This window comes from Canis lupus, chromosome 10 (genome assembly GCF_011100685.1).
Source record: "Canis lupus familiaris isolate Mischka breed German Shepherd chromosome 10, alternate assembly UU_Cfam_GSD_1.0, whole genome shotgun sequence".
NCBI lineage: Eukaryota > Metazoa > Chordata > Mammalia > Carnivora > Canidae > Canis > Canis lupus.
In genome coordinates this window covers 65,065,540-65,081,424 of record NC_049231.1, presented here as the reverse complement: position 1 = coordinate 65,081,424, position 15,885 = coordinate 65,065,540, and the positions used below count along the sequence as shown (strand labels likewise).

Below are 15,885 nucleotides of genomic sequence, written 5' to 3'. Positions count from 1 at the left end.
TCCAAAGCGAATTCATCAAATTCCCCCTCAAAAGCTGTTCAATCTTCTGTATTTCCTAACTCAGTTAATGGCATCAATGGCTCATAAATCTCATCCTTCTCCTTCCTTGTAATACATATTATGGATCCCCCCCCCCCTTGCCAGCCTTCATTCTTCTTTTTCTGGGCAATCACCCCTGTGTTCATTGGGATATCCAACACCTCCCCATCACAACTTGGAGGAATCTAACTCCTTTGGGGCTGGGGGCAGGGCATATGTCTTTATCCTTAGATAATTAGTCTCATGTCATTCCCTGGTCATGTATAGAAACATGAACCAGTTCTTGAGACTTCTGGGGAAAGGTAGTTTTCTCTCCCTTCTAAAACAGTTTTCAAAAATTTCTTTTTTTTTTTTCTTTTCATGTACCTAGATGGTGAAACTTAAAACCACAGGAATTTCTTAAAACCACTGTCATTTGACCATAGGCTAATACTAAGGAAGGAAAAGCAATGAAATAAGAGAGAAACATGACATCTTTGAACTGTTGAGTCATTCAGCTTTGAAGCCCACCTTTTCATTGGACTTTCTATCTAGACAGGTAATATTGATTGGTTAAGCCAGTTAGAGTTGGGGTTTTGCTGCTTGCAACCAAAAGCATCATAATTGATAACCTTCCTTCACCTTTCACCCCCAAACATAGGCAACTGCTCACTAGGTTCTATTAATTCTCTCTCTTAAATAGTGTCTGATTACCCTCAGTTCAGTCTCCTGCCACTGCTGATGCCTTAGTTCGGGCTCTCATCTTTTTTTAAATGCAGAAAATGCATTTCTAAAATACATATCTTATGAAAATTTCATCTGCTTACAGTCCTGGCATGAGTTTCCATTGCTTCTAGAAAAGAGTTCACATTCCTTAGCATATTGTATAAGATTCTTCATTCTTTTTCTGTGTCTTCTCTCACCACTCCCTCAATCCTGTTCTACCAACAATGCTGAACTCTGCCAAGCCAGAATACTGCACAGTCTCATGCCTCTAGCACTTTGCTCTTCCTGCCTTCCAACTCCACCCCCCATGCTCCCACTCACTTCTCTCTTCCCCTCCTCCACCAAAATACTCAAAACACCCTAACTCACAGCCATCTTCAAGTTCAAATGTTCTTGGAAGCATCTGACCTTACTTGAGTCTGGGGCAGCTGTGCATCAAAGCACCTGGTATGCTTTCATGTTATAGTATTTATCACACTGAGTCCCTTTATTTACCTGTCTCCTCTATGCACAGCAAGCACTTTGAAAACAAGAAATGTTTCTTTAATATTTCTGCATCTCTATTTCCGAGAACCAACAAAGTATACTGAGACATAGTATACTCAATAAGTGTGTTTTTTCTTGAATGAATAATTATGTGGTCTACAAAAATAAGGATTTTTGATCTTAAGATTCTATTTGAAAACCTCCGTTTTTCTTCCACTACATGTTTTTCTGATTTATAAGCATTAATCTTTTTCTTCCAGAGTATGTATGGGTTTTCAGCTAGGGAAGGAATACAAGAGGCTGGGACAGGTTACCTTTAGACCTTTAGAGATCCAGTAACTGTGTCCTGCCTTCTACCACCCTCCTCCACCACCAATTCACACCTCGGTGCCTGCCTGTATGGGTGTAGACTTAGCTGACCAGCCCAACAGCATACTCAGACTTTGGTTCAGACTTCAGTTACTGCCAAATGAAAGTTTGCCAACATATGTGCAGTAAACAATCTTCCACGTCCCACGCATCGTTTGAACTTATGTATATTTCTTAAAAAATCGTAGGCTTTAAAATAAACAAACCTGGGTCATTTTACGCTGAGCAAGTAAAAAATACCAATATTAACCCTGAACTCTTTCTTTTACCTTTGCTGGTCTTAAAGTCTGATGTGACGAAGTGAAAAAAAATTAACAAGGTGATGTTCCTAATCGTTTTATCACTTCATTATTAAGTTACTGGAAGCAACTACCTTTCTACAAGTCTTAGGTAAAAAAAAAAAAAAAAAAAAAAAAAAAGTTGAATCTAAAGCAGAGAGGACTCTTTTGAGGGAAGGGAGGGGGAAAATGGGCATCTGTGATTCGGAATTTTGAAAGAAAATTAAGTAGCAGGGAAATGCCAAAAAATATCGACAGGAAGTCCGACCTCACTGGGCACTTGTGAGTGGTGAAACTAGGAGCTGGGGGGGTGGAGCAAAGTAGGGAAGGAGTAGCTGGGGGCGGGATCCCTCGCCGTACCTTAGGACAAGGAGGGCCTTGTTCAGCCAGCAGCAGCGAGGAACGCGGTCTCTCCCTCCGAGTGTCGGTGACCATAGCAACAGTGGGGGCCGACCCTCTCGCCCTGAGCATGCGCAGTGCAGAGACAGCCGGGAAGCCTCCACCGCCACGATGGAGCCCTCGGTTCCTTGCGTTGGAGGACTACAACTCCCAAGAGACCACTCGGCGCCGCGTCACCGCCTCCCGCTGTGGCCCTGCCCCCGTCCCGTCCCTCCTGCCCCGCCTTCCGGCTAGTCCCCTCCCCTCCCTCCGAGTGTGTGTCAGTGACCCAGAGGCGGTGTGAGGCGGAGGGACCGTCGGGGGGCGCCGCCGCGGCCGCCGCCTCCACCAGCAGCCGCAGCCTCCGCCGCCGCCGCCGCCGCCGCCGCCGCGCCGCGCGTTCGGGTTGCCTCAGCCCTCCGGGAGCGCACCACAAAGCGGGCCCCGCGCCTCTGCCTGTGCCTGAGCGCGCGGCTCCTCGGCGCTCGGCTCCGCGGCCAACTTCCCTCGCGGGGCTCGGCCGGCTGGCGAGGGAGGCGGCGGCCGAACGCCGGGCTGTCTGCTCGCGCCGCTCGCGTACGCACGCTCGGCCCCCTCGCTCCGGCCCTCGGGGCCGTGCTGGGCTCGCGGCCGCCAGCGATCGTCCGGTGAGTGTGGCGGCGGCGGCGCGCGGGCGGGCGGGCGGGAGGGATGGTGACGGGGCCGGCCCGGCGCGCGGGCGAGGCGGGCGCGCAACTTCCTCAGCGGCGGCCCGGGGGCCCCCCGCGCCGGCTCTCCCTGCCCGCCCGCCCGCCCGCCTGCGCGCCCCCGCGCTCGACGCGGCCGGGAGCGGAGTTCGCGGCGCCCGCATCCCGCGCCCTCGCGGGAGGAAGGGCCTTTGTGAGGAGCCGGCCCGACGCGCCCTCCCCCTCCGCCCGGGAGCCCCGCGCCCCCCGCGCCCCCCGGCGCCGAGCCGCGCGGGCCGCGGGGAGGAGGAGAGAAAGGAAAGAGAAACAAAGGGGGCGGTGGGCTCCTCTTTTGTTCGTGCGCATCTGCTAACTTCTTTCTCCTTCCTTACATAACGCAGACTTCCAAGTTAGTCATTCTTTTTATTGTTGTGATTCTTGTCATCGTCTCCGCGCGTCTCTCCGGCGTCTCCTTTCATCTCTGGATCTCAGAGCAGTTCAAAGACACTGATTAATTACGCCTCTGCGCGCGTGTGTGTCTGTGTGTGTGCGTGTGTGTGTCTGTGTGTGTGTGTGAGGGGGGTCTCCCCCCTCACGAAACGACGTTGATACGCCCGTTTTTGGTTCGGTGGGTAAACTGAGTCCCGGAAAGAGCCCTCTACCCGATGGACACTCTTGATCTGCCGCCGCGCGCCGAGTGTCTGAGGACCCGAAAAGGCTTTATGAGCCAGAACTCGTTCTCCAAAGGCGCCCCCGTGGAAAAGTTCAAGATGCTCCTTTTAGTTAACAGGTTAACTCAAGTCTAAAGTAAAAGAAGTCTGGGTAAATTGTGAGGTAGCTCAGACAGCAATTCTGGTTGCATAGTATCTGAATCCTAAAACCTCAAAGGACTCGTGAGAAATGCCTCCCTGGAGCGTGGAGAAGCCTGCAAAATCCTACACTCCCCTCCCCACGTACTTTTAGTTTTGTACATTCAGGGGTCTCATGAGGCAAGAGAGCAATTAAGGGGGGGGGGGGGCGGAGGGCAGAGATGGTTTTGTTTTTTGTTTTGTTTTGCTTTTTTAATGTAGATTTGACAGATTTTGATCACACACAAGGAAATGTGCCTTGTTTTTATCCACAGCCTTCCCATCGTGTAGTCCTCAGACAGTATGTTAGCAAATAATGGAGGGAGCATTTTATCCATAAGGTGCTGGCTGTGCCAAGGACTGAAGCTTTAAGTGTATGAAAAGGTCATCTGTTTGTTTTGGTTCAAAGGCTGTGTACTTTTCCTCCTCTGCAGAGTGTTATTTTGTTTTCGTAGCAGCTGATCTTTTGTTTCAGAACTGGCTTTGTCTTTCTACACTGAATGTGTAGGGTAACTGAGAAGAGATGTAAAGTGATTTTTGTTTTGTTTTTTTGTTTGTTTGTTTTTAATCTGCATTGTAGTGTGGATTTAGATTTTTTGAATTGTGGAGAAGGTTCAGTTTTTCATTTCTTCTGTTTCAGCCTATGATGTTTTCTTTTAAACAGGAAATGTTTCCTCAGAGCGATCAGATTTACATCTCTCAAAACATTGTCCTTATTGTACAAATATATCGTACCAATTCCTTTTGTTTCCTTATTCGCACCAACAACCTCTTCTGGAGGAAAATGCGTAACTCTGAGGACAAGTTTATTCGTTTTGGTAGTTGAACCAAACTGGAGGGTACCAAAAATTTAAATCAAGCATCATTTCTAGTAGTTATTTCCTGAGTTGAATGTGATCAAAACTGTAGTAACAGTGAGTACTTTCACTTATCCGAATTCCTCTTGAATTCACCTTTGTATGATATCGTTGCCCGCGCCCCGCCCCCCCCCCCCCCCCCCACACACACACATTTTAGATTCTGGTGGTTCCATCAGAAAAGGAAAAGTGAGACATTTGTTATTTTCATATTTCTCTCCAGTCCTCTAACCTGTCCCGTTCCTGTAGTATGTTTAAAGAGATCTTGAGTTTAAAACAAACATTTGGAAATAGAACAGTTAGTGTTTGGAAAGTTGCATGTAGTGGAGTGGTTTTTTATGCCTCTTCTAATATATTTACACCTTTTAAAGAGAAAAGTGTCACCTAGGTTTTTATTAATGTGTTAGAGATGCTGTAATGCAATAATAGCAGTATTTGTCGACTTAAAAAAAAAAGGCTAGAAATTGTGCCTGAATGACAGTTTTGGGGTAAAGGGGGAGAATCTGCTCTCCTTAAAATTGTCATTTAGGTGACCTTGCAGTTTTTTGGTTATATTGAACTTTTCCTGTAGCTTTTCAAACCGGAGATATTTGTACTCAAAGGAAACTACTAACACAACATCTTTGCTCAATCACTAGAGTCCAAAGGCAGAAGTTAGTGTTGACTGGCAAAGGCTGGCACCGCAGGTTTCCTGATGTCTTTGGGACTGCTTAAAGAAATGACTGAAAAGCACAGATCAAGGAACTAAGTCTAATACAGCAAATGCTAGTCAGGCATGTTTCAAGGGGAAGCCTCTGTATGTTGCTGTTTGACTTCGTTTCAGCTTCTTTTCAGGTTGTCATAATTAATGTCACTGATATGTTCAGAGTCTTGTCATTCAGAATATGTCTTACTGTAGTTGTCTAATGGGTCAGATGATAAGGACTATAGTAATCCTGCTTGTGAACAACTGTTTGCAGACAGAAAATTCTGGAGCTGATAAAGATTTTGAGCCCAGGCTTACAATTCAAAATTATTTTTCTAACATTCTTACATATATACATCTTACCATTCCACATCAATATAGACCTAGCCTAGTATTTATTAAATCAGAAAGATTTCTGTGGATAATTTTATTACATATATTTTAACTATACAATATATAATATATTAAAATTTCAAAATGACAGGTATATATGATGGCACTAAGATAGTTCCAGGAGTTTCTTTGGAAAAATCAGTTATTCCAAAAGTTACATTTATGCCATTTAATTGAAGAGAATGAAACAAGTTTAAGAGCCAGAGAAAAGGAGGAGGAGGAAAATCAACAGAAAAGGAAACCTGATGAAGATGTTTTTAAAGAGTACAATATAAAAGATTCCTGGCAACATTATATAAGGGACAAAATTCTAGCTAAAGTCTATAAACAGTGAATTCCACTTAGCACTTTCTGTTTATAGATTTCTAGCCATCTTTTCCAGATTCTCTCTAAATATATTACACAGGAAAAGTAAACAGAAATCATTCTTTCAAGGGATTTGGGGATTTTTGTTGAGTTTTTTTTGTTTTTTGGTTTTTTGTTTTTTGTTTTTTTACACATGTGGTAAGGGGGAGGATTATCATTGCTTTTCCTTAAGTTTGACCTCTGGCAGAGAAGATGTTCCCCACACTAATGTGTGGGAACCTCAGAACAAGAAATATTGGCCACTGAAAGAACTAGATATGTCAAGTTATGCCACTAGCTTTTTTCTTACATTATGTCAAAAGACCACTTCTAATTTTCCTGCCAAAGGTTGAAAATAATTGCCTCACATGTTACGCTTAGTAGGTCCTACATAATTTCTGTTGTTGCTGAATTAATTTGCAAATATTAAAGAAGGAAGCATGTGATTTCTTGAGAGAATATCAAGGAATTTGTGAGATTTTTTTCCTTTTTAAGTAGAAATAAGTATCAAAAAATATGAACATCTGATTGGAGGCTTTCAATTATCATAGCTTCCTTCTGAAGTAAACTTAAAGGAAAAGAGCTTTGTCAAGTAATTTAAGAGAAATGAATTGTAAATGAGTCTAAGAAGATGTGATTATTTTTTTCAGAATGTGTACACGATGTTTTATTTTCTTTTTTTGTTTTTTGCTGCAGTAAACTCTGTTTCAGAGAATAGAATTCTACATGGTATTCCTCGTGTTACCCCTGTAAAACTTTTATACACCTCAAAATGCCATTTACAGGAAAATAGAATATGTTGCTGTTGCCTGTAAATGAGAAAATTTGGACATTTGTCATTCCCCACTTAATCTTGACTATTCATGTAGTTAAAAAAAAAGTTCTAAATTCAATACACATGTGATTTACTTCCTTTTCAAAGAATTTATTACTGATTTTTCTTTTATAATGAACCCCTTGGGATGTTGCTAATTCTAAAAATACGTATTACCCCTAGTTTCCCACCATCTTCTGCAGTTTCTGTTTCTATCATTTTTTGGCTGCAATTTGCTTTCTCCCCTAAATTGTCTAAAATAAGCTAGGAAATGTTTATGCATACTTGACAAGAAATACAGTCAGTTATTTATTATGCTAAACTTCAGCTAAATTTCAACATACAGGATGCATTGAATCTGTTTTGGTGATAGAAGTACGCTTACTTTGAAGAGGGGGAGATAAAGCAGGGATAGTGAATAGATTTCACCTTGGGTACCAAATCTGGTTGCTTGGTGGGGGCTCCCTGTACTATATTTAGAAAACTGGGAGTCCCAGTTCAAGCTCAGTAGGAAAGGATATGGTGATGGGCAGTTTCTGCTATTGGGTGGGCAATGGACTTTTGTCATGAATGCCAAATATTCATTCATTAAGTATTTATTGGATGTCTTTTATGTGTCAGGCACTCATATTAGTCATACAGACTAAAACTAAAAGCTCTGCTTTATGGTGTTTACATTCTAATAACAAACACAGGCAATAAAATAAATAAGTAAAGTATTTCATGTTTTAAGGAGAAATGACCTCATTTCTTCAGGAAGTAAATAACAAGAAATAAGAAAAGGAGAGGAAGCTCTAAGATTTAAAGAGACTTCAGAAGCATATCCACCAAATGCAATGTATAGACCTTAGTTAGATCCTGCTTTGAGCAAAACTAACTATAAAAAGATGCTTATGAAAAATTGGCGAAATTTGGACATTGGATGTCTGATGAAAAGAAATTGTTAATTTTTGTAGGTGTGATAATGTACTATGAGTTTTAAACAAGAGTCCTTTTAGAGATCTAACGTATTTATGAATTAAAATGTCATGTCTGGATTATTGCTCTAAAATAATTTGGACGGGAGAGGAGCATAGATGAAACAAGATTGGCCATATATTGAAAATTGTCGATGGTAGATGATGCATACCTTAGATTTCTCATATTCTCTCTACTTTTGTATATGTTTGAAATTTCTGTAATGAACACTTTTACACACACACAAGAGAATAAAGCAGAGAAGGGGAAGAAGGAACAGGTGGGTTGTAATAGGAGGAGGATGCAGAATAGACCTCATTGAGAAGGTATTTGAGTGAAGACTTGAAGGAAGGAGGTGAAGGAGTAAGCCTTGCAGATAATCCTGGGACAGGACACAGGCGAAGAAAACAGCAAGTATGATGGCTCTGAGGTAGAGAATCTTGACTAGAATACAAGAAACTATAAGACCAGTGTGGCTGGGTTAGAGTGAAAGAACAGCAGATTGGATAAGAAAGGTAAAGGGAGGAGCTGGGACACCAGATTTTATAGGGCCTGGGTGGTTATCCATCTTGCTTTAAAGTAAGGACATTTATTTTATACATTTAACTAAAATAAGTCTACTTTGGTCACCCTGGAAGCTATACACTTATTTCAAGGATACTAGCATTACTCAAAATATTTTTGGAACTACCTTTTTTTGGTAATTGCCTTCTAAGCCAGTTTAGGAGCCACACATGAAAATAGCTCAGTACCTTATATTTGCTCCTTGTTTTTAAGGAAAAAGAGGGTATTAGCCATATGACATCTCATTTCATTTATCAGATATGACTCAAAAAGACTTTGGGACAGAAAGAAAATAGGAAATAACTTCAGGCTGTTTCTAAAATCCATATCCACTCTGAGAAGGCAATTACTATTTCTGAAAATCAGATCTACCCATAGACTGAAAAGGAGTTTTATTAATGTTGTGGACAATTGCAGCATCATTTGGAATAAGGATCTAACCTCTGAGAATGACTAATACGGAAGAGACTATTACACTCATTTAGATATTTAGGTTTTGTCTGATGCATTAAAACATATACACACAAAGCTGTGCACACTTCTTAAAAATTAAGTACTCAAGACCATCATTGCCGATAAGTTTTGTGTTATGCATTCAAGACTGAAGAGATGGCATTTATAATGTAATGAAGTTGTATAACTTTCTTGTTGCTATGGCATACACTTGGGGAATTGAAAGACTAACACACATTTAGTGTTTGAGACTAATCTGGCTCTCAAGTCTTAAATTCATGCTTCAATTCTCAGATTAGTGGTTGCTTCCAGAACATGATGATTTGCCATAATAGAGAACTGTGTTTAAATCTTTATTATTATAGAAAAATTGATCTCATCTTCCAAATGTTTGAAAGGCCCCCTCAAAAAAACCCTCCATGAATATAGATTTTTAAAATCTATTCATAGAACGATATACATTTGGAGATTACTAGTTTCAAATGATTTTGCACTAAATGATTTAAATGATAAATGATTTTCATTTTTTGTAAGGATAAGTTTTCCAACCTGAGAAACTAAACTTATTTCAGGGATTTTTACTTTGTCAATAACATTGAATTTAAAAAACCATTTTTTTCTAGTTAATTACACATAATAGAAGAGCACAATGGTTTTGTATTTTTAATCAATAATATGTAGGATTTAATGGCATTAAGTAGAATTTTTGACCTTTATTATATAAATTGCAGGGGTGCCTGGTTGGCTCAGTCAGTAGAGCATGCGACTTTTGATCTTGGGGTTAAGTTTGAGCCCCGTGGTGGGTGTAGAGATTACTTAAAAAAAATAAAATCTTAAAAAAAGTAATAATAAAGTATTGCATAAAGTGACCACTAAGAATATAATAAAATAAATTGCATAAAGTGACCACTAAGAATATAAGTATGGATCAGTATAAGGAATATTTGATAAAGCTCCCTGTTTTAAACATTTTTAGAAAATTCTTTAATTTTTTAAATTCAATCAGAGTTTTTGATCCTTTTAGTGTGTGTGTGTGTGTATATATATATATATACACACACACACACATATATATATATATATATGCAGAGGTTTACATATAGATAGAACCTTTCTTCATACACTGTATATACTATCAGGATTTGGATGCTATGCTGGATTATGTAATGTATTTTAAACACTAGCTTATTGGCCTGGAACAGAGAACCCATGTTTAATTCGTGGGCTTTCCATTAACTCTGAAGGTCTTTACAAACTATCTTTGATTGCTCTGTAAAATGCAATAAAAAGAATAATAGTTTTTCATGAAGGACTTTGAAATTCTATGGTGGGACCATTCTGATGTGTGGCTCATTTTAGAACTAGCTTTCAGTCTGTTGATTTGGTGGTAGGATTACGAATCTGTTTTTATTTCCATTTTTGTGGAATAAATAAATAGCTTATAATGGAGGAGGAAGAGAAAGAGGGGGAGGGGAAGAGAAGGAAGGAAAGAAAAAATTGGCTCTCACAAAATAGTAAACTTGACCATGGATAATTCTGGTAAGTTGGATCTGCTTAAGTGTCCATGACTTAATGAGCTAAGACTCAAATTATTAAATAGAAAATAGTAATAATAATACAGCTTCCATTTCAAGAAAAAAACTTGCTTTGCAAAAGGGGATATCTTAAATTTCATGTTGACTTAAGCTTTGTGACCATGATAAAGCCTGTATTTATTTTGGGAAATAATAGCAATAATGATAATAATGTTAATAATGATGGTGATAATAAGTAACACTAATGAAGAATTATTTGAAAATTCACTCTCTAGGAGTGCCAGGGTGGCTCAGTAGGTTAAGCATCTGACTCTTCATTTTGTCTCAGGTCATGATCTCATGGTCATGAGATCAAGCCCTGAGTCTGGGCTCCATGCTCAGTAAGGAGTCTGCTTGTCTCTGTCTCTGTCTTTGTCTCTCTCTCTCTCATTCTCTCCCCCTCTCTCCCCATCTCTCCCCCTTTTGCCCCTCTCCCTCCCTCTGCTCCACCCCCTGCTCATGCATGCACATGTACTTGCAAGCTCTCTCTCTCTCTCTCTCAACTAAATAAACCTTTAAAAAAAAAAAAAAATTCACTCTATTACTTAAACTCTGTAGGTTTTTGCTGCATCAGGTTCCAGGATTTTCTTTTCAAGTTGCGCTTTGAAAGGTATTTGTATTCCACATCTCTGTAGCTCTCACTTCATCTCTCTCTCTTACTTTCATCTCTTCTTCATTTTTGTCACTGGCTCTGTTTATGCACCTTTGCTTGCTTTAGTGCCTATTGCCCTTCCACCATGTTTTCTACATGCCTGCTATTTTTTATACTTGGAGAGTGGGCTTGGAATGAATGAAGGGTCTTAAAGTAGTAACAGGTAGATGACAGATATAACATCTGTCCTATTTGTGTCTTTTACCTGCTTACCTTCTTTTTTACCTTTTCTTGCCCCCCATTTTTTGGTGTGTGTTCTAGAGGAGAGATGGTATATTCTATCAGTTAGGCTCTAAGAGATAACTCTGTGACCCAAAGGATACAGTATTTTTCAACTGAATAATATAGGAAATAGTAGTAAACTCATTGATTTGAAAGCCTCAAGAGTTAGTTCTGCATCCATCCAGAATGAAACTTAAACTAGCAAAATTTGACAGAATTAACAGCCTCGTAGAATTTCAAACACCATTTTCAACTCTTGGTGTATGTTGTCTTTTCTAAAAACATCAATCAGGGACTTCACCATCACTGTAATAATGGTTAATCATAAATGGCCTTGGAAAAAAACTGTCCGGACTTCTGATAAGGTGCTTTTTTGACCGTTAAGAGGAAAGGGTAGAAAGATCAGTAATGTGGTAAAGAAGTTTATAACTTCTTCATCCTTTCATGGAATAAATTATAAGATGACTGGCCCTGATTTTTTTGCTGGTTAGATGCTCATTGTAGTGTGCAGCCTGTCAATTGGCTTAATCTTTAGAAGGCCTCATAAAGTTTAATATTATTTTTTAACGATAACTGAAAACAACTGGAGGTATTTTGTTGGTTCCTCAAAACCTGAGTGTTGGATTCCTGGGTTTTGGCAGATGATACCCACAGTACTTCATGTTCCTCTGGGTCTATGCCAAATTTAATGAACTGCGTGTACTAGAAGGACTAAAAGCTGATTTTCTTTAATTTAGACTACTGTTAACATAATGGATTTTTCTTTCATTTGTTTCTTACTACTATTCTTTAAATTTGACAAAGGACCAAAACATCCAAATTACAAAACTAATTACGTTTATCTTTTGTGAGAAATGTGTTAAATGTGTGTTTGTTTCATAAAGTAGTGGTTGCTTCTAATTAGAAACCACAGTAATATAGACAAACTTCATGTATCTGAAAGTTTTTTAGATTTACTTAACTGCTTTACTGTAATTTTCATTTAAAATGGCATGATTTAGTCTCCGAACTAAGTCTGAACTAAGTTCACCAAAGGAGCAATGAATTTTGAGTTTTGCTCTTGAAGTGTTCAGTCTAGATCATGTATGTGACTTCAGTGACACCAGACCTTTTTTAAAAAATTCATAACTTATAGTTAACAAAAAGAAATTCACATTTTGTTAAAACTCCTTGGTTGTGTCTCTTTTATAAATGGTATACCAATCTATTTGTATGTAGTTGAGCTCTTAAAGACCAGTCTTTAAAGGCTTTAGCCAGAATTTGCCTCCTGAAGCTGTCTTTAAAATGGCTTCCAAAAAGGATTTGCTGGATTTCAGAACTGAGTAGGCTGTTAATGATTCAATATGCCCCCTCATTCTCCTCCTACTTCTTAAATTGAAAGCTCTTTCGTAGCATCTAGGTGCCCTGAGTCATCATGGCTAAACTCTAAAGAAGAATTGTCACATGGAAAAACTCACCATGAAGTAAAATTGTCAGAAAACAATCTGAGTCAGAGATCATTCATTGATCACAATGATACAACCTAGAGATTGTGGGCTTCATTTAAAACTTTGAAGGTACTTACATGTATGTCATTGTTATAGGACTTCTTGAAGACTTGTTTATTCTCAGTTAAATTTTAATTGGTTGATTTTTGCTATTACATGAAAAGGTTTTTATATTTTTTTATTGAATAAATGTATCAAAGAGGAAAAGCAGGATTCAGGATAAAAACCAGTATACCAGAAGTCATGAGACCTGGAGTTCTGATCCATTTATTTAGTGAGTGCCTCATATATTTCATTTAACCTCTCAAGGTCTTAACTTTCCTTATCTTTACAAGGTTAGCAACTCTATGATAGCCCTCTTTGGAACCAACCCATGCAGATATACATAATACCTGACCCCTTTTTGGTACTGTATTGTCAGCAGCTAGATAGTTGGCATTCTAGATGAAATCTGTCATCTCTTCCAACTCCACAATTCCGTGATTTTAAATGACTTGCCAGTAGAAAGTCTTTTTTTTTTTTTTTGAGTCTTTACTGTTTTTTTCACATCGAACAGAGTTAGAGAGATGGTAATTCACTTATTCTGTGAATTAAGAATTCTTTGTGGTCAGAGATAGCATGTTTGTATTTCATGTAGTACTATAGACTGAATGTTTGTATCCCCCACAAAATTCACGTATTAAAACCTAATCCCTAATACGATGGTATTTGGAGGGAGGACTTCTGGGAGGGGATTCCGTCATGAGGGCAGAGCCTTCATGAATGAGATTGATGACCTTATAAAAGACCTTAGATATCCCTCACTCCTTCTGCCAATGTAAGGATACTGTGAAAAGATGACCATCTATGAGCCAGGAAGTGAGCCCTCCCCATCACCTAATCTGCCAGTGTTGATCTTGGACTTCCCAGTCTTCAGTACTGTGAGACATAAATCTGTTTTTTATAAGCCATCCAGTCTATGGTATTCTGTTAGAATACCCCCAATGGGCAAAGACATATCATGATGTTAAAAACAAATATTGGAAGGGGCACCTGGGTGGCTCAGTTGGTTAAGCGTCCGGCTCTTGGTTTCTGCTCAGGTTATGATCTCAGGGTCCTGAGATCTAGCTTGGCTCTGTGCTCAGCAGTGAGTCCATTTCTTGCCCTTTCTTTCTGCCCCTCCCCCCGCTCATGCTATTTCTCCTTCCTCCCCCCAAAATAAATAAATCTTAAAGAAAAAAAAAAAACTGGAGAAAATTCATGGGAACATTTAAAATTCCAAGTGGAGTGGAAACATTTAAAATGGTTAGTGGAAAAAAAATTTTAATTAAAAAAAAAAATAAAATGGTTAGTGGTGACTTGATTTAAACTCATTTCAACTCCTAAATGTTTCAATGGCAAAACATCAGGTTACTGAGATTCAAAGTGATGTGTCTATTTGAAGGGCACATGGTGAAGCAGAATGAATACTAGCCTGAGAGTCAAGAGGCCTTTTAGCTCTGCAAACTGTTCTTTAACCTGGTTGGTATCTTCATCTAGGTAATAGTATCAGACCATTGCTTCTCAGACATTAATGTATTATGCAGATTATTTGGGAATCATACTAAGATGCATTTTCTGATTCCGTAAGTCCAGATAAGCCTTGAGATTCTACAGTTTTAACAAGCTCTCAAATGTGTTACTGCTGTATACCATGGAACATATTTTAGAAAAGTGTTACGATGGTTTGATGTTCTTCTGGCTGGGTCTTTAAATCTTAACTCCACTTCTTTTTCTCAGACTCTTTCACATGAAATTTCATTAAACTTGTTTTTGAAGCTTCGTTTCTCTAGGTTCATTCCCTATCTTCTCAGTCTGATAGCTCCTTTAGTTTTGCTGTTTTTCACTTTCCAGAACCAACTTCATAGATGGTCATTCAAGTTAGAATAATAATAGGTAAGGTAGTATTCAAAAAGGCTTTGATAGGGACGCCTGGGTGGCTCAGCGGTTGAGCATCTGCCTTGGGCTCTGGGGTGTGATCCTGAGGACCTGGGATAGAGTCCCACATCGGGCTTCCTGTATGGAGCCTGCTTCTCCCTCTGCCTATGTCGCTGCCTCTCTCTCTCTCTCTGTGTCTCTCATGAATAAATAAATAAAATATTTTTTAAGAGGCTTTGATATAAAGAAAACTGGATTTAAATCCTTCCACCATTGATTAACAGCTCTATTGCCTTGGGCAGGTGACTTACTTAATCTTGTTGAGAGGAATAGAACTAATACATAAAACCCTCAGCACAATGTTAAGCATAACGTAGGTGATCAAAAATTGACAGTTGTTTTTATTCATACTGGTGTCTTGATTTGTAGAAGTGGAAAAAGAGAGGAAAAGAACTGTCCCCCAACCCAGGATCTGTGTGCCACATTTAAGTTTTCAAGTGCCCACTAGACCTATTAATCCATTTTCTTCAGACTTAGCATTGTCAAGAAGCTCTCTCTTCATTCTCTCAATATCTGTTCTGTCTCCTTCAATCCTGGTGGAAGTTAAGGTTTCACTATATGTTGCCCAAGCCAGGAACTTGTCAGTTGTGCCTTGATTTCTCAAGTACTGCTTTTCTCTTTCCTCATTTCTACATTCCCTTTGCCTGGGCTCTTTATCTTTTCACCTGGGCTCTTTTTATCTGATTTTGTTGGTTCTAGTCTCCTCATGTTTTTCACATCCTCCTCTTCCTCCTCACATATCCTCCATAGTGCTTTCAAAGTTATTTTCCTAAAAATTGTGTGTGTGTTTTGTTTGTTTGTTTTTTTACAACCAGTCTGTCTTGAATACTTCTATTGTGCAGGCACTGAGTATGTGGTGAGAGGACAGGATGAGACAGTTCCTAATGAAAATCACAGACTAGAAAGGAGAGTAGATATTAAAAACAAGTAAATATACAAATAAATTCAGAACTGGGTGCTGAGAGAGAATACCAGATGGGAACCTGATATTGTATATTGGATGATCAGAGAACACTTTCTAAGGAATTAACATTTAAGCTACTGTCTCCAGAAAGAGGAGCCAGCTAGGCAAAGAGCAGAATATCATTCTAAGTTGAGGGTACAGCATGAGCAAAGACGCTGAGTATGTTTTAAAAGTGAAATGGTAGCACATCGTGG

At 39.5% G+C, this 15,885-nt stretch overlaps 1 protein-coding gene and 1 long non-coding RNA gene across 13 annotated transcripts in view; one reads left to right on the top strand and one right to left on the bottom strand.

Moving 5' to 3' along the window:
• Window positions 1-2,511, bottom strand: part of LOC102153572 — a 133,813-nt gene extending 131,302 nt beyond the window's left edge. For 3 of the 6 annotated variants that reach the window (XR_005366142.1, XR_005366143.1, XR_005366144.1), the window contains exon 1: window positions 2,238-2,503. This is a non-coding gene — a long non-coding RNA (uncharacterized LOC102153572). Of the gene's footprint in view, window positions 1-2,237 lie in introns of all 6 variants that reach the window. The other 3 variants (XR_005366146.1, XR_005366145.1, XR_005366147.1) reach the window with 2 other exon arrangements.
• PELI1 (pellino E3 ubiquitin protein ligase 1) overlaps window positions 1-15,885 on the top strand; it is a 135,739-nt gene that overhangs the window by 74,146 nt on the left and 45,708 nt on the right. The window contains exon 1 of one of the 7 annotated variants that reach the window (XM_038551437.1): window positions 2,759-2,902. The exons of the other annotated variants lie outside the window; for them this stretch is intronic. The gene's annotated coding sequence lies outside the window, so the exon portion shown is untranslated. Of the gene's footprint in view, window positions 1-2,758; window positions 2,903-15,885 lie in introns of those variants that run through there. 7 annotated transcript variants of the gene reach the window in all.